The sequence below is a fragment of the Eriocheir sinensis genome, chromosome 3 (genome assembly GCF_024679095.1).
Source record: "Eriocheir sinensis breed Jianghai 21 chromosome 3, ASM2467909v1, whole genome shotgun sequence".
In the NCBI taxonomy this organism is placed as follows: domain Eukaryota; kingdom Metazoa; phylum Arthropoda; class Malacostraca; order Decapoda; family Varunidae; genus Eriocheir; species Eriocheir sinensis.
In genome coordinates, this window is record NC_066511.1 from 26,074,189 (window position 1) to 26,092,671 (window position 18,483).

Genomic DNA, 18,483 nt, shown 5'->3' on the forward strand with positions numbered 1-18,483 from the left:
AGGAAAGTAGAAATGTTACAGAAAATGGCGATGGACCTCAGAAAATAGAACGAACAGAGAAAACAAAGGAGATTCTGCCCGGCAATAAAACGAACGAAATTGTTGTAACAGAGAAAGAAGAAAGACTACCTTCACAGGAAAGCATTTCGATGACATCTGTGGAGGAAAGTAGAAATGTTACAGAAAATGGCGATGGACCTCTAGTAGTAGAACGAACAGAGAAAACAAAGGAGATTCTGCCCGGCAATAAAACGAACGAAATTGTTGTAACAGAGAAAGAAGAAAGACTACCTTCACAGGAAAGCATTTCGATGACATCTGTGGAGGAAAGTAGAAATGTTACAGAAAATGACGATGGACCTCTAGTAGTAGAACGAACAGAGAAAACAAAGGAGATTCTGCCCGGCAATAAAACGAATGAAGTTGTAGTAACAGAGAAAGAAGAAAAACTACCTTCACATGAAACCATCAAGGAGGCAAAAGAGGAGAGTAAAAACGTTACAGAAAATGGCGATGGACCTCTGGTAATAGAACGAACAGAGAAGACAACGGAGATTCTGCCCGGCAATAAAACGAATGAAGTTGTAGTAACAGAGAAGGAAGAAAAACTACCTTATCATGAAACCATCAAGGAAACATCTGTGGTGAGTAGGAATGTTACAGCAAATGGAGATGGACATCTGATAATAGACCGAACAGAGAAGACAAAGGAGATTCTGCCCGGCAATGAAACGAATGAAGTTGTTGTTACAGAGAAGGAAGAAAAACTACCTTCACATGAAACCATTAAGGAAACATCTGTGGAGACTAGGAATGTTACAGCAAATGGCGATGGACCTCTGGTAGTAGAACGAACAGAGAAGACAAAGGAGATTCTGCCCGGCAATAAAACGAATGAAGTTGTTGTTACAGAGAAGGAAGAAAAACTACCTTCACATGAAACCATCAAGGAAACATCTGTGGAGAGTAGGAATGTTTCAGAAAATGGCGATGGACCTCTGGTAGTAGAACGAACAGAGAAGACAAAGGAGATTCTGCCCGGCAATGAAACGAATGAAATTTCAGTAACAGAGAAAGAAGAAAAACTTCCTTCACGAGAAACCATTAAGGAGACAAAAGAGGAGAGTAAAAACGTTACAGAAAATGGCGATGGACCTCTGGTAGTAGAACGAACAGAGAAGACAACGGAGATTCTGCCCGGCAATAAAACGAATGAAGTTGTTGTAACAGAGAAAGAAGAAAAACTACCTTCACATGAAACCATCAAGGAAACATCTGTAGAGAGTAGGAATGTTACAGCAAATGGCGATGGACCTCTGGTAGTAGAACGAACAGAGATGACAAAGGAGATTCTGCCCGGCAATGAAACGAATGAAGTCGTAGTAACAGAGAAGGAAGAAAAACTACCTTCACGGGAAACTGCTGTGACGCCACCGAAGGTTGTTAAAAAGATTAGGAGAAGGAAAGGTTGTAGGTGTGACTCGCTGTTGACCCTTACGGTGGTAACAGAAGAATTAATTGAAAGAATTACTCGTGTTGTATTGAAGGAAATGACAACAGAGTAGTGATAGTGTGTTGCTGTTTCTCTTATCAATTTCTTTAAAAAAAATCAGAATGAAAATAAATATTGACAAGTCAGGAGGCCGTGAACCATTCAAATATGTCATTTATGAACACGGTGATTTTGTTTAGCTTCGAGAGAGTTGTGTTTCTTTTAAGAGTGTACACACACAATGCCGGTTTGTCTCCGGCCTTGAGTATTACAGCATTTAGTGCCGTCCTTAGTTAACAGTTTACCTCAGTTTACCTTCCGCAGGTTTCCCCAGTGAGCACTGAGGCCAAGCGCAGCCATTGCGTTGACCCTCTTACCTATATAGTTTCCGCAGCACCCAGATTCAAGGAGCCGTTATTTAAGGCAACATGTATAAAATATCAGCCTGTCTCCATGCACGCTTTGTTCACGCTTAGTTAGTGCCACATCAACTGTTAATGAGCCATTTTTTAAGATAAGATATACATGATGCCAGTCTGTCTATTTCCATGTATTAATCCAGACCCTGGTAACGTCGCTTCCAGCGTCAAATAGCCATTTTCTAATACAATAATGACAGTCTATTTCCATGTATTAATCCGGACACAGCTAACGCCGCATCCAATTTCAAAGAGCCATATTTTCAAAGATAATATATAGGTAATTCCAGTCTGTCTCCATGTACTAAACCACACTCAGTTAATTTCTGCACCTGTATTACGTTTAGGAGAGCCAGGTTTTAAAGAAAGACCTGCATGCATAACGTCGGTCTGCCTCAGTTCAGTAAACCACCACAAATGTAAAACAAGTATATAAACGGGCATCGTGTTGTTCCACGCCCAGTTAACGGCGCCTCCAGTTCCAAAGAGTCAAAATTTTTAGGTAATATAAATCTACACGTAAGGCAATTTTGTCTCCTTGTATAAATTCACGCCCAGTCAATACCCCCGTCCAGCTTCCGTTCATGTGCGCCAAGCTATAAAGGAAGACCTATACATGCATAACCTTGGCCTACTTCAGTTCAATAATCCACCACAAATGTAAGCCACGAGTAAGCGCGTCTCGCCACTCTGTCCCCGTTCATTAATATATACGCCGAGAAGCTCTGACAGGCGTCCCCGAATGTTGAACGAACCTCCTCTTCTGCTGCTGCTGCTGTGTGCCGAAACGCAGCATTATTCACGAGGTCAGGCGGGGGAATGGGACCCATGCTGCCCCCAAGAAGCCCCTGTCGACGCAAATATCAAAGTAAAGGTGATTGGGTCTTGACCCAAAAAAATCATATGTGCTTCCTTGCTAATGAAACTTTCTATACACCAAAGTGAGGTCATTCTTTGTTGATTTACACCATAAGGGGCTGGCTATCATGAGTTTAAAGATACCCTAAACTTAACCTATCAAAACCAAAACATTCACTATAGGTCTTGACCCTAAAAATTCATATATGCTTCCTTGCTAATGAGACTTTCTATTCAACAAAGTGAGGTCATTCTTTGTTGATTTACACCATAAGGGGCTGGCTATCATGTGTTTGAAGATACCCTAAACTTAACCTAACATAACCTATCAAAACCAAAACAGTCACAATAGGTCTTGACCCAAAAAATTAATATATGATTCCTTGCTAATGATACTTTTTATGCAACAAAGTGAGGTCATTCTTTGTTGATTTACACCATAAGGGGCTGGCTATCATGTGTTTGAAGATACCCTAAGCTTAACCTAACATAACCTATCAAAACCAAAACAGTCACTATAGGTCTTGACCCAAAAAATTCATAAATGCTTCCCTGCTAATGAGACTTTCAATACAACAAAGTGAGGTCATTCTTTGTTGATGTACACCATAAGGGGCTGGCTATCATGTGTCTGAAGATACCCTAAACTTAACCTAACATAAAATATCAAAACCAAAACAGACACAATAGGTCTTCACCCAAAAAATTCATATATGCTTCCTTGCTAATGAGACTTTCTATACAACAAAGTGAGGCCATTCTTTGTTGATTTACACCATAAGGGGCTGGCTATCATGTGTTTGAAGATACCCTCTCCGCGCCAGCAAGACAGTCGCCACAAAGTGCTCCCTGCCTTGGCCCATGATTTGCGGGTGGATCTTAATGTATTATTCATGGCCACTCTGCTGTAAGCCGAGCCATTCAAAGACCTTGTACAAGAGGGAAGGAGACCGATGTGCTACATTATAATAACTTAGAATTACGTAACACTATAGCACGCGCGATAGTTGAGATGTGCTCTGAAAGACTCGTTGCGTTATCACGCCTTCAAGCATTTAGAAAACTTGTCGGTCAGTCTTCAGGCTTTTTTTCTAGTGACTCATTACGGGGCTCCTTAAAGATACCGGCAAGAGCAGCGGAGCCAAAGAAACTGGTCCTCGCCAAATAACTTGAAAGCACGAAAGAAGGGCGTCCAGTAATCTGCGGCATAGCGATACTAATAAGCTTGACCGCAGAGAGAGAGAGAGAGAGAGAGAGAGAGAGAGAGAGAGAGAGAGAGAGAGAGAGAGAGAGAGAGAGAGAGAGAGAGAGAGAGAGAGAGAGAGAGAGAGAGAGAGAGAGAGAGAGAGAGAGAGAGAGAGAGAAGGAAAAAACTAACTGCAGATCAAACGATAAGACGCTGCCAATAGAATGACAAATTGCTCCTCAAAGCCCAACCGGTCTTCAAGGTGGTGGGAGGAAGGCTGCCTCGTCTGCTCATCACCACCATCATCAGCCATTATTAGTCCACTACAGGACAAAAGCCTTTCCCAACGCTCTCCACTTCTCTTTGTCTGGTGTTGGTGTACATCATACCGCTCCGGCAAAAATCCTATTTTCATCTCACCACTTAATTCTCTGACGACCTTGATTGCCAGCATTCCTGGGTTGCCACTCACTCTGTTCCTCTGATTGGCCTCTACACACACACACACACACATACATACACACACACACACACACACACACACACACACACACACACACAAACACAAACACTCGTGCGCACGCGCTTATACGCAAAGAAAACGAACGTCACTTTGTGGTAAATGAGGCAGAGTGTGAGACTCACTCCCAATTTGAAGCCGTGGTCTCTAGCGTTACATGGAGGCTCAACGTACGGCGGTGAGGCAGGCCGGTTGGCTGATTTCTCGGCTAGGGAGAGTATGAAGTTAGTTTTATCAATTTAACCTAAGTTAGCTTCCTGAGGGGGCTTCGTCCCCTTTGACCCTCCCTTCCTACGGGAGGCTTTGCCTTCCTCTACCCCCAACCCTTCCCTGAGTTACAGCAGCCTCTGATCTAGGGAGAGTCGATTACTTCCCCGTCAGCCAGCTAGCTGTGCCTCTATATACTTCCCCGTCAGCCAGCACTGTGCCTTTACTTTCCTGTCAGCCAGCACCGTGCCTTTACTCTCCTGTCAGCCAGCACCGTGCCTTTACTCTCCTGTCAGCCAGCACCGTGCCTTTACTCTCCTGTCAGCCAGCACCGTGCCTTTACTCTCCTGTCAGCCAGCACCGTGCCTTTACTCTCCTGTCAGCCAGCACCGTGCCTTTACTCTCCTGTCAGCCAGCACCGTGCCTTTACTTTCCTGTCAGCCAGCACCGTGCCTTTACTCTCCTGTCAGCCAGCACCGTGCCTTTACTCTCCTGTCAGCCAGCACCGTGCCTTTACTCTCCTGTCAGCCAGCACCGTGCCTTTACTCTCCTGTCAGCCAGCACCGTGCCTTTACTCTCCTGTCAGCCAGCACCGTGCCTTTACTCTCCTGTCAGCCAGCACCGTGCCTTTACTTTCCTGTCAGCCAGCACCGTGCCTTTACTCTCCTGTCAGCCAGCACCGTGCCTTTACTCTCCTGTCAGCCAGCACCGTGCCTTTACTCTCCTGTCAGCCAGCACCGTGCCTTTACTTTCCTGTCAGCCAGCACCGTGCCTTTACTCTCCTGTCAGCCAGCACCGTGCCTTTACTCTCCTGTCAGCCAGCACCGTGCCTTTACTCTCCTGTCAGCCAGCACCGTGCCTTTACTCTCCTGTCAGCCAGCACCGTGCCTTTACTCTCCTGTCAGCCAGCACCGTGCCTTTACTCTCCTGTCAGCCAGCACCGTGCCTTTACCTTCCTGTCAGCCAGCACCGTGCCTTTACTCTCCTGTCAGCCAGCACCGTGCCTTTACTCTCCTGTCAGCCAGCACCGTGCCTTTACCTTCCTGTCAGCCAGCACCGTGCCTTTACTCTCCTGTCAGCCAGCACCGTGCCTTTACTCTCCTGTCAGCCAGCACCGTGCCTTTACCTTCCTGTCAGCCAGCACCGTGCCTTTACCTTCCTGTCAGCCAGCACCGTGCCTTTACTCTCCTGTCAGCCAGCACCGTGCCTTTACTCTCCTGTCAGCCAGCACCGTGCCTTTACTCTCCTGTCAGCCAGCACCGTGCCTTTACTCTCCTGTCAGCCCGCACCGTGCCTCTACTCTCCTGTCAGCCAGCACCGTGCCTTTACCTTCCTGTCAGCCAGCACCGTGCCTTTACCTTCCTGTCAGCCAGCACCGTGCCTTTACTCTCCTGTCAGCCAGCACCGTGCCTTTACTCTCCTGTCAGCCAGCACCGTGCCTTTACTCTCCTGTCAGCCAGCACCGTGCCTTTACTCTCCTGTCAGCCAGCACCGTGCCTTTACTCTCCTGTCAGCCAGCACCGTGCCTTTACTCTCCTGTCAGCCAGCACCGTGCCTTTACTCTCCTGTCAGCCAGCACCGTGCCTTTACTCTCCTGTCAGCCAGCACCGTGCCTTTACTCTCCTGTCAGCCAGCACCGTGCCTTTACTCTCCTGTCAGCCAGCACCGTGCCTTTACCTTCCTGTCAGCCAGCACCGTGCCTTTACTCTCCTGTCAGCCAGCACCGTGCCTTTACTTTCCTGTCAGCCAGCACCGTGCCTTTACTCTCCTGTCAGCCAGCACCGTGCCTTTACTCTCCTGTCAGCCAGCACCGTGCCTTTACCTTCCTGTCAGCCAGCACCGTGCCTTTACTCTCCTGTCAGCCAGCACCGTGCCTTTACTTTCCTGTCAGCCAGCACCGTGCCTTTACCTTCCTGTCAGCCAGCACCGTGCCTTTACTCTCCTGTCAGCCAGCACCGTGCCTTTACCTTCCTGTCAGCGAGCTCTCCGTGCCTTTACTCTCCTGTCAGCCAGCACCGTGCCTTTACGCTCCTGTCAGCCAGCACCGTGCCTTTACTCTCCTGTCAGCCAGCACCGTGCCTTTACTCTCCTGTCAGCCAGCACCGTGCCTTTACTCTCCTGTCAGCCAGCACCGTGCCTTTACTCTCCTGTCAGCCAGCACCGTGCCTTTACTTTCCTGTCAGCCAGCACCGTGCCTTTACTCTCCTGTCAGCCAGCACCGTGCCTTTACTTTCCTGTCAGCCAGCACCGTGCCTTTACTTTCCTGTCAGCCAGCACCGTGCCTTTACTCTCCTGTCAGCCAGCACCGTGCCTTTACTCTCCTGTCAGCCAGCACCGTGCCTTTACCTTCCTGTCAGCCAGCACCGTGCCTTTACCTTCCTGTCAGCCAGCACCGTGCCTTTACCTTCCTGTCAGCCAGCACCGTGCCTTTACCTTCCTGTCAGCCAGCTAGCCGTGCCTTTACTCTCCTGTCAGCCAGCACCGTGCCTTTACTCTCCTGTCAGCCAGCACCGTGCCTTTACTCTCCTGTCAGCCAGCACCGAGCCTTTACCTTCCTGTCAGCAAGCACCGTGCCTTTACTCTCCTGTCAGCCAGCACCGTGCCTTTACTCTCCTGTCAGCCAGCACCGTGCCTTTACTCTCCTGTCAGCCAGCACCGTGCCTTTACTCTCCTGTCAGCCAGCACCGTGCCTTTACCTTCCTGTCAGCCAGCACCGTGCCTTTACTCTCCTGTCAGCCAGCACCGTGCCTTTACTTTCCTGTCAGCCAGCACCGTGCCTTTACCTTCCTGTCAGCCAGCTAGCCGTGCCTTTACTCTCCTGTCAGCCAGCACCGTGCCTTTACTCTCCTGTCAGCCAGCACCGTGCCTTTACTCTCCTGTCAGCCAGCACCGTGCCTTTACTCTCCTGTCAGCCAGCACCGTGCCTTTACCTTCCTGTCAGCCAGCACCGTGCCTTTACCTTCCTGTCAGCCAGCACCGTGCCTTTACCTTCCTGTCAGCCAGCTAGCCGTGCCTTTACTCTCCTGTCAGCCAGCACCGTGCCTTTACTCTCCTGTCAGCCAGCACCGTGCCTTTACTCTCCTGTCAGCCAGCACCGTGCCTTTACTTTCCTGTCAGCCAGCACCGTGCCTTTACTCTCCTGTCAGCCAGCACCGTGCCTTTACTTCCCCGTCAGCCAGCACTGTGCCTTTACTCTCCTGTCAGCCAGCACCGTGCCTTTACTCTCCTGTCAGCCAGCACCGTGCCTTTACTCTCCTGTCAGCCAGCACCGTGCCTTTACTCTCCTGTCAGCCAGCACCGTGCCTTTACTCTCCTGTCAGCCAGCACCGTGCCTTTACTTTCCTGTCAGCCAGCACCGTGCCTTTACTTTCCTGTCAGCCAGCACCGTGCCTCTACTTTCCTGTCAGCCAGCACCGTGCCTTTACTCTCCTGTCAGCCAGCACCGTGCCTTTACTCTCCTGTCAGCCAGATAGCCATAGCTTCGAGTGTTAGGCCTCCGTGTTGGGCGCCACCTCTTCACTCAGGTGAGAGTTTGGAGATAGGCGAGCAGAGGAGACAAGCAAAGCCAGCCAACTAACACGGGCGGGAGTGGACGGGCAGATTGCCTATCATTATTCGGTGCAGTACTGTGTTTTATGGACATTATCGTCGTTTGATTGTGGGATCAGCGTGTACGTTTCTTGTTGTGACTCCGTAGTGTTGGTTCTTGTGGATCATCATCCAACTGCAAGATTATATGTTTTTATTGTCGTTTCTCAGATTGTTTTGTTGTTGTTCTTGGGTTGGTTTGTGTTGCGACTTTGCCATTTGTTTTGCCCCATGATAAATGTGCGTGTGTGCGTGTGTGTGTGTGTGTGTGCGTGTTTGCGTGTGTGTGTGTGTGTGTGTGTGTGTGTGTGTGTGTGTGTGTGCGTGCGTACGTATGTGTAATTCACCACTGCCTGATCACGAGTAGGACTCGTTTTCGCCAGCAGGTACCCTCCCGACACGAGCAAGTGCATGCTCATTATCGTCGATCTAAGGGTACTGCCAGGACCTCACACACCACACACCCCATCCCCCTTGCTCAAGGGGGGATAGTAACCACTCCCAGTCAACGGAAATAATCCGGCCTGAGCGGGGCTCGAACCGCTGCCTGTTTGGCCGTGAAGCGCTCTAGCCGATTGAGCTACCGGAGCGGTGTGTGTGTGTGTGTGTGTGTGTGTGTGTGTGGAGAGAGAGAGAGAGAGAGAGAGAGAGAGAGAGAGAGAGAGAGAGAGAGAGAGAGAGAGAGAGAGAGAGAGAGAGAGAGAGAGAGAGAGAGAGAGAGAGAGAGAGAGAGAGAGAATATGTTTGTGGACTTGTGTGTGCCTGTGTAGGTGTTGATTTTGGGTATAGGTGGGTATCATTTAGTATATTTTAACCTTCACTCTAAATTATAATATTGTAACCGAATAGCATCCATCAGACGCGGGCAATATTTTTCGAATCACCACGAAAGAAAACGTTTTTATTCACCAAGATCCTGTTTTTCCACAAGGCTAACCATGCATGTAAACGTGTGTAATATTTTGTCAATCTGCGGGACGAGAGACGAGAGCGAGGAAGTCTAAGGTATGACCGCGTCCGTGATAACAAGACTGCTGCATCCGTTGGTCCTTGGTTTAGGTTCGTGTGTACTTGGCGCGGGCGAGGAGCATGAAGTGGATGTCGCGATGTCATGTATATTGTCCTTGTGGTGACGGCAGGAATTTTTGACGAGGATAAAGATGGGGAGGAAGGGGAAATGCCACCCAGGAAACGTTACCGGAAAAAAATTAGTAGATAAAGATGCGTTTGAATGTACGAAATGGAGTTAAGAAGGCGATACACAGGTTAGATAAGTACACCCCATATACTGACCCTTTGGTTTTGGCGGTAGAAAGTTTAAAGCAGTTATCCATCCCGGCCTCTTAAGTGCTTTATGACTGAGTGGCGACGACCGGACGGACTTTAGGACTTTCTAGCCATAAAACATTTAGCGGCCGCCAGTCAAATATGAGCAAACTTACCCCTAACTTGAACCGGACACGCCGAGGGGAACCTGTCATTGGAGTGGACAGGTATAGCGTTGTGTAGCCTCTGCGTCGGGAGGTGTGGGAAAAGCAGGTAAGGTAGGGCGTCTTCCTCCTCTTCCCCGTCTATATGCGTATTCAGTGCCTTGGGTAACTTTATCCCTGACATCAACCGGACACACCGAGGGGGGAGGGGGGAGGAGTCTTTGTAAAGGGGCTATTACACTGGGCAAATTTTCCGTGGATCTTCTGTCAAACCACGATTTCCGCTGGCGTGGTTCTCATATTTGCGTGGTTTTCTGACGTGTCCACGATCTTCCAAAGCTATGGTAGATTTCACTAAAGGACGACGGTATTAGTCATCATTTTCATCAGCAGCAATAACAAGAAACAAATGAGAACCACGCTAGCGGAAATCGTGGTTTGACTGAAGATCCACGGAAACTATGCCCAGTGTAATATCCCCTTAATGTAGCACCACGGCAAGAGGTGCGGCAAAGGTAGTCAGTCCCAAGAGTGGGGGGCAGGGGTGACTTTTCTCTTACTCAAACCCTGTCGTTATGTGTTCGGATCGCCATTCTCAAACGCTTCCAGCTCTTGCATCGTTTCCAAGGGCCTAAAGGGAGGTTGTTTGGGTTTTCTTGAGTATTTATTTAGGTTCGTGATACAGATGAAAGGTTGAACTACTACTAGGGTCGTAAAATTACCCCTGTCTACACCTGTCATTATGTGTTCGGATCGCCATTCTCAAACGCTTCCAGCTCTTGAATCAACTGTTTCCAAGGGCCTAAAGGGAGATTGTTTGGGTTTTCTTGAGTATTTATTTAGGTTCGTGATACAGATGAAAGGTTGAACTACTACTAGGGTCATAAAATACCCCTGGAAATACCCACAACTCCTACGAAAGCCTTGTGAATTGTGTGTGCTTGGGCGCCGAAATGTTCAAGTATATGACCTTCAGTGTCTTGACCAAAAAATAATCTGTTTAGTATTATTATCATCATCATCATCATCATCATCATCGGTCAGTCTCCCATCCCATCATCATCATAATAACCATCACACTGGGAGAGTACATTGTCATCTCATCTTTCATTGGGCCTACGACTTGAACTTTTCCAAAGAGGGAGGAGGTATCAGTCTCCCTCCCTCTCGACCCATTTCTGGAATCTTTTTTTTCCCCTTTTTTTTTTTTTTGCAGCGCTTTTTTTTTTTTTTTTTTTTTTACTTTTTTGTTTTTGTGTGCTGTCGCTGTTTAAAAAAATTAGAGTTTACAGCATAACACTATCATCATGCTGCCGTATAAGTCTGTTCAGTCATTTTTCTTTCTTCGTGGTAAGGCGAGAGACACCAAAGGCTAAACAAAGCAGTTGAAAAAAATCTCCCGCAACACGCTGGTCATGAGATAATCGTAAAGATATTCATGGCTCTGTCCTTTATGGTCAGAATACCCGCGTGTAATATATATGTATGTGCGCATTGTTATTTTATTTTTTTCAAGCGGATGGCATTGGGCATGATATACGTGTACCAGACGCGTGTTGCTTGTCAGACGCACCATAATTAGGGGGTGTTAGGTTCGTATACTCTAAACATTTCGGTCTCCGTAGTGGTTCTCCGTAGTGCGGTAAAGGACACGTATATTGTTACCGTTACTGTTATTGTTATATACTTCTACATTTTGGTCTCCGTAATGCTGTAAAGTATATATGCCTTTTGTTACCGTTATTGTTATAGTTATTATTAATGAGTCTTCCCGGCCGAAAAATTTAAAAGAGAAAAGGCAATCAGTCGGTGTTAGGTAGTTTTTTTTTTTTTTACAACAAAGGAGACAGCTCAAGGGCACACAAAAAAAAGGAAACAATAATAAAAAAAAGCCCGCTACTCGCTGCACTGGTAAGTCTATTCATTGCGTTTGATCTTGGTAACAATAAGAAAGGCACACTTGTTATTGTTAGTGTTACTTTTGTTTTCTTCTTGTAATTGTGACATACTCTGATTATTATATACGTACTTATTTTTTTTACAACAAAGGAGACAGCTCAAGGGCACAAAAAAAGGAAACAATAATAAAAAAAGCCCGCTACTTATAAAAAAACCGCTACTTATACTTACTTATACTTTTTTCCTTAACAACGTCTTCTTGGAGAAACATACGAAAGTGATCCTGTCTAACAGCGAGTGATCAGGGTTTTCACTTTTCCTTCTGTCGTGCAGCGTGGCTCTGATCCTACATAATAAACGTGATACAGAATTGGATTTGATCTATTTTTTACCATGAAGGTAGATGAGAACGTCTACTCTATTATGTAAGCTTCGCCGACACACCGAATGGTTCCAAATTATAGTTCCATCCAATTTACAATGTACAACTCACTCGCTCAGTTTTTGCCGCTGACGTAGGATGCGGCAGCTCGTCATTTACCTTGCGTAAGAGAGCCAGGTGTTTGAAGGGAGGGGTGAGGAAGGAGGGAGGGGAAGGGTGAGGAAGGAGGAGGGGAAGTTGTTTAAGTCTATTCACCAAAGCGTTTCTGCAGCCTTGCAAGCAGTGTTCATAGTCAGGAAAACAAAAGGCAGCAACATATTCTGAAAAAAAAAGTTGAGGTATTGAAAATATGAACGATTAGCAAATTATGAAATCTTCACCAATATCTTCAACCATTCTTCGCAATATTTATACAACAAATGGATTTCCCAAAGGAGTTATCTTTCTCTCCTGATCCGACTTCTGCTTTAAATGACATACGCGTGAACTATTTAAACACAGACCTGACACGGAAGCAGGTGTGTGTGTTCCGTAGGGTGCTGGTAGCCATTCGCCCAGGTAAGGTAGAAAAGTGGCAGGTGTGTGGGATCGAGAAATGTTTTTGTTTTTTTAAGAATTAGATAAAACAGTAAAGTAAATAAGGTTTGTGTTCGCCCTCCGTGTGCTTGCGTGTGTGTGTGTGTGTGTGTGTGTGTGTGTGTGTGTGTGTGTGTGTGTGTGTGTGTGTGTGTGTGTGTGTGGTCTATCTGCGTGTTTGTGTGTCTCTCTCTTCCATGTATACCCTTAACTGAAGACGGGGTAATTGTATGTGTCTCTACCTGTCTATCTGTCTGTCTGTCTGTCTGTGCTTTTTCCTCTTCGTAAACGTTCTCCGTCCACGTATAGACCCATTATATCGTCTGTCTGTCCGTGTGTTCCTCTCCTTCGCGCACGCTTGACTGAAGACGCCGGGCGCTCTACAATTCCTGGGATGCAACAGCTGCCGCGGATGGTTCAGGGACGGGCTGAGGGAGGGGGCCCGCGACCTTGACAACTTCGCGACCCCGGCGGCGGAGAGGCGGTGGTCCCCAGGGCGCCGTGTATGACTGGAGTGACTGGAGTTTCGCGGGCAACTGTATGCGGAACTCCTCGCCTCCGGACGTTGCCCCGTGAGAGAGAGTAGGTGGGAGATGTACGAGGATGTGTGTGTGTGTGTGTGTGTGTGTGTGTGTGTGTGTGTGTGTGTGTGTGTGTGTGTTTGTTTACTCTCCCTTCTTTCTTCCCCGGATTGCAGTTTTATGCACTATATTTGAGGCCAGAAGTGAACGTGATGTATTAGCAATGACTGGGTTGGTAGATGCCTGAAATTTTACGTATTAGCCTTCCATCTTGTGAATAAAGTTACATTTAGTGCTGAAAGATTCATATTGCCTTTTCAAAATACGAATTTACACACATATTTTTTTTTTTCAATTTCATATTAAATTGCTATGCTAGTTATCAGCTGTTAAGGATCTTAGTGATGTCGGGTGAGTTGTGACGTTTCCCAGCCTGGCTCGCCCGAGGCTGGCCCGGGAGCTCACATAAAGTTATTTTAATTTAATCGTTTCCGATGGCTTTGGCGAAGTGTCGAGGCTCGAGTTTTTGCACTGGAGGGGAGGGTGGGCCGCACTGCCTGCCGCTCAAGGTCATCTGAGTTAGGTCACCGCTGGGGCCTGAAGTGTTTCGTTGGGTGATCGTTCTGCTGATGTGATGCCTGTTTTCTGTGATTTGAGTCTAAGAGTAATGAAGGGCATGATGACCTGATTAAGGAAACGTCAGTAGAAATGATTAGCTGAGTTTGGACAGCACTAGACATTGAAGTGTGCCTGTATACGTGTTTGTCCTGCTGAAGGAAAGAAAATTCTGTCTTCAAATCATGAAGTAGAGAACGCGACTTAACCACTTAAGGTTACAGGAGGACCGCAGTGGCCAGAAAATGTTAATGAAAGTGAAATCGATAAGAATCTCAAGAAGCACTTGGTGTCTAAACAAAAATGGGATTCCAGTGCCAACCCAAGAGTTAACAGGATGGCTGGAAGCGACAGGACTATCCCAGGAATTTCCGACCTTCTTAGCCTTTTATCAGCGGCGACAGTCGGCAGCCGGTGCCTCGCTGAGATATGGTCGTGGCCTCAGTTTATGGTGGTCCCCACTTAGCCTTTTCGTTAGATGATTTCTTAATGCATCACTATCACCGGGACAGGGATATAAAGATTAAGCCCTCGTAACGCCATGTTAACTCTACGCGTTGCCTTTCTGTCGTTTCTCAAGAGCTTCTGTCCTTTCTAAGGGTGGGAACGGCCGGGGCTTAGTGGTCAGCCTGCCTACTCAAACACTGGTCGGGGTGGGGCATTTCCTCCTGTTTATCTATGGCATGAGGGGTTAGGTCTCCCTCTGAATGAGAAAATATGAATGGAATGGAAACTGATTTGTATAGGAAGAGAGACAGTCGGTTTTAACAGGCTGTTGGTTCCAGTTACATGAGCCATCCAGAAATTCGACTCGCTAAGGTCAGTTCCTCACTGTTACACTTCGTTCGACTCTTTATTTTACCCCTTTCTCCAAATGATTTTTTTTTATATTTGTTTTAGTATTAAAGATAAGCACATTAGTTAGTTTCCTTCTAGGAGCAATTTATCGTAGTGATCGTGAGGGTTGTCCTCCTTGTCCATTAGCACCAGCTAGCGGGCTAGCGGGCCAGACCTGCTCTCTCTCGATAGGCTCACTGGAGAGGCTGGAGTGCGGGGCAGCGATAAGCGTGTTATGTGTAGGCTCCTCGTCGCCAGGTACTTCTTGATAACTTCGCGCACCTCTGCCTAACATCCATCTTTCCATCATAACAGAGCACAGGGATGCCACTTGTAAGGAACACCACAGCCGGGCTTAACCGGATGGTTGTCTCTAAGATCATTTTAACTGTTAACACGACTCCTTGACTGCCAGAAAATGTGCATTTGGCGACTTACAGTTGGTGTTTAGATTAACAGTACAGGCAACAGGAGCTATTTTGACTTACAGGTTTGAAGATTTTTTTTCTAGAGAATATGGATATATCGAATAAAACATGGGCGAAAGAGAAGGCTAATAAGGGGTAATATGTCTTGTTAAGGATCAGATCGCCGGGGGCTTGAGGTTAGGTGTTACTATGTCCCACCCAAGGCGCCTCGTGGTCGTCATGGTCAGCCTCAACAATTTCCAGTTTCATCACCGAGCAAACCCTCGCCGCACACCGAGGGCCTAACAAGACCCAAGGCGCCGCGCAGCCACTGTGAGGAAAGTAAAACTTTTGAATGCCAGAGTTATGATGTCATATTTAGTTTCGTTAGCAACAAAACTATATATATATATATATATATATATATATATATATATATATATATATATATATATATATATATATATATATATATATATATATATATATATATATATATATATATATATATATATATATATATATATATATATATATCGAGGTATGTGAGAAATGTTTGTTAGGTCAGCAGGATCGTCACTCGATGGTGTGCAAAGGCGAGTTTGGCGGATGTTTTGCAACGCGGCAAGGACGAGCCTTGCCACGCCCCCGCCGGCCCCTCCCTCGCCTGCCGCGGAGGTAAGGGCGAAGGTTGCACTTAAGGCTGTGATTATACGTTGTTTTCAGTAAAAGACTTTCCGGCCCAGAGATCGACGGATTCGACCCTACGGTAGCACCCCCATTTAACTACGTTTATTTTTATTTATTTATTTATTTTTTACTATCCTGTGTTGCTTTCCGGACGCCACAACTTCCAAAATATCTTGTACAAATTACATGGTCATTTACCGATCAAGATAACGTACCGTGTTCCTAGTGCCTCGGCCTGGGCCGCGCTGGCTGTGGGCGTGGAGGGCGAGGCGGCCCGGGTGTTGGTGCCGCCACCCTTCCTGGCCGCCTCCCTCCCCACGTGCACAAGTAATGAGGAGCGTCTACTGCCCACCCAGGGCGGGACGCTGGACCTCCCTGATGCCCGCCGCCGAGGCAAGACCTTGATACTCAAGAGCTATGGAGGAGCCGCTTGGCCCACCCACAGGCCGTCGCCGCCCGTTTCCTCCCCTCCGGTAGCTGCCTTTCCGCTGGCGAGCTCCTAAAGAAGAAAAAAAGATAAAAAGCCGTGCGTGTGCATACCGTTTTGCTACGGGATCATCTTCATATTTCTGTGAACACTTAACGTTCTTTTTTATACAATATGAAAATATCATTCAGTAATTATCAGGTTCTATGCAATACAATTTAAACAATAATTAATTACTTCTAAAGTGTTTTATTGAACAATTATTCATTTTTTTTCCCTCGTTACGGCGCCCTAACAGGTGTGGCGCAGTGGTCGCCTGAGTGCGTCGAGGGGCCGCTGAGGCGTGTTGACAACGAAATGCGTCTCTTGAGGCGCCGGGGCTGTACTGTTTTATCTAAACTTTCAGTATTTGGAAACTTGAGAAAACGGTTCGATGGAAAGCGCCGTTATTCTTCAAGCTCCTTAAACCCAAATCACAACGTGAATCAAATGTTTATAAAGTGCAGGAATGAACTTATTTATTCTTCAAACTCCGTCTTTTCCAGATCATAACGAAGATATCTCCGCCATTCTTTACAATGGCATGTTATTGGTCTGTGGGGAGCAGGCAAGCCACGCTGGCCACGGCGGACGGTTAGCTGCTCCTCCGTGGCCAGAAAAGGGATGGCAAGGCGGGTGAGTCTCGGGATGGTATTATGCTGTCAGGGAGACATGCCGAGGGTCTGCGGGTAAGGCCAACGCCGCCACCGTTAATAAGGGGTCGAACCCTTGTCGTCTGTCCGACAACCCAATGCCCGGATCACTAGGCCAATTGGACCCTCTGTACTTGGTGAATTTTAATTACCTTATAATTTATTCCTCTTTTGTTTGCTTGGCTGGTAGTTTCTTCCTTTTTGTTTGTTTCTTTCTTTGATCCTTTCTCTCTCTCTCACATTAGCTGTATTAGTAAATATAGCTTTCCGCTGAAAAAATAGAAAAAATGACGTCTCCATGTATTCACTCCCTTTAATTAATGGTCCCTTCTCTTTCTTCCCCGCTGGTCTTTTCACGGATACGCCGCTCATTTGAACTGGCTGATCTCACTTCTTGTCAGTACTGCCCCTTTTTCATCAGGTCCTCTTAGTCATTTAACGTACATTGCTGGGATTAAGCAACATAGTTTTTAATCAATTTCATTTGTAAGTTTTGTGTTTGTCTAATTTTCTCATATACTCGTCTTTTCTCCGACTTTTAGAGGCCCAGAAATACATAATTTTATTTTCAAGAATCGTATTGGACTTTGCCTATTTTTTTCATTATCCCATTATTACTTCCTGCAGAAACCTATTTTTCGCTTTTATTTGTCCTTCCTACGATTCAAAATACCGTTGAAAAGCAGACCATTCAGATTATTCTCATAATATCACCGGCAATGTCTTTTATCGGTTTTAGTCAGTTGATTATGTGAGTCTTTTTACAGCGTTTAGATTTGTGTATAGATGAAAAAGAAAGAATAAATAATGCTGGAGATATTTCCTCAACCGACTACGCCACTCCGAAACATACTATTGGTGTCCTAACTCCCTGGAGCCCTCCCACTCGTTGCCTCAGCTGTCACTCCTCCCCTCCATCAGCCGCCCATCATCCATCCATCCCTCCGTTTTCTGTCCATCTCCCTCCGTCTCCATTTTCAGTGTTCGTGTGTAGCGTTGCGTCACCATGTAGAATTTTCCTTGTAAATTTTACCAACGAACCAGCACTTGGGTCAATAGTAATTCTGGTGTAACAAATAGTAGTTTTTTTTTTCTGTTGTTGCCTAAGAGAGGTAACGCCCAGGCATGCAACCAACCACCACCTCCTCTTCTACCTAACCAAGTTTTATTTTTTGTTGTCATGTAGAATCTTTAGAAATATTCTCATGGGCAACGGCTCTGTGCGTTAGGTGAGGTTACGTTAGGTTGGGTTTGCTTTGGTTTAGTAAAGTTAGTTTAGGTTAGCTTGCGTTGTTAAATTAGCCTTGGCTGTATCATGGGTTGCATCCTGCTATGTTATGTTTGGTTAACTCGAGTCATGTTTGGTTAAATCATGTTAACTTTGAGATAGTGAGTCTTATCTAGCATCTGCTTCTCGACTCAGTTATACTGTGATTAAATATTTATATAAACTACAGTAAGTGTAGCTATTTTTATGTTGCAACACTTTTTTTTAAAACTACGTATACGTATACCCTGACACACATACCCTGACACATATACCCAGATAGATATATGTTTCACCATATTTCATGTACTGCTGATAGCTATTAGGGCAAGACTGTGGCCTTTAAATGTCACTAGCACCCAGCCATGCGCTCGCTCACACGTACAAGTAGCTGATCGAGACTTCTGGACACGCATTAACTCTCCTCCCCCACCCCCCCAACCAACTAACCAATCACCCCCTAAAAAAAA

At 46.4% G+C, this 18,483-nt stretch overlaps 1 long non-coding RNA gene across 1 annotated transcript; it reads left to right on the forward strand.

The window, feature by feature from the left end:
* The first annotated feature begins 366 nt into the window (after nt 1–366).
* LOC127007321 (uncharacterized) lies at nt 367–1,319 on the forward strand. Its single transcript, XR_007760182.1, has 2 exons — nt 367–644; nt 1,122–1,319. It is a non-coding gene; the product is annotated as an uncharacterized LOC127007321 (long non-coding RNA).
* Nucleotides 1,320–18,483: the final 17,164 nt, after the last annotated feature.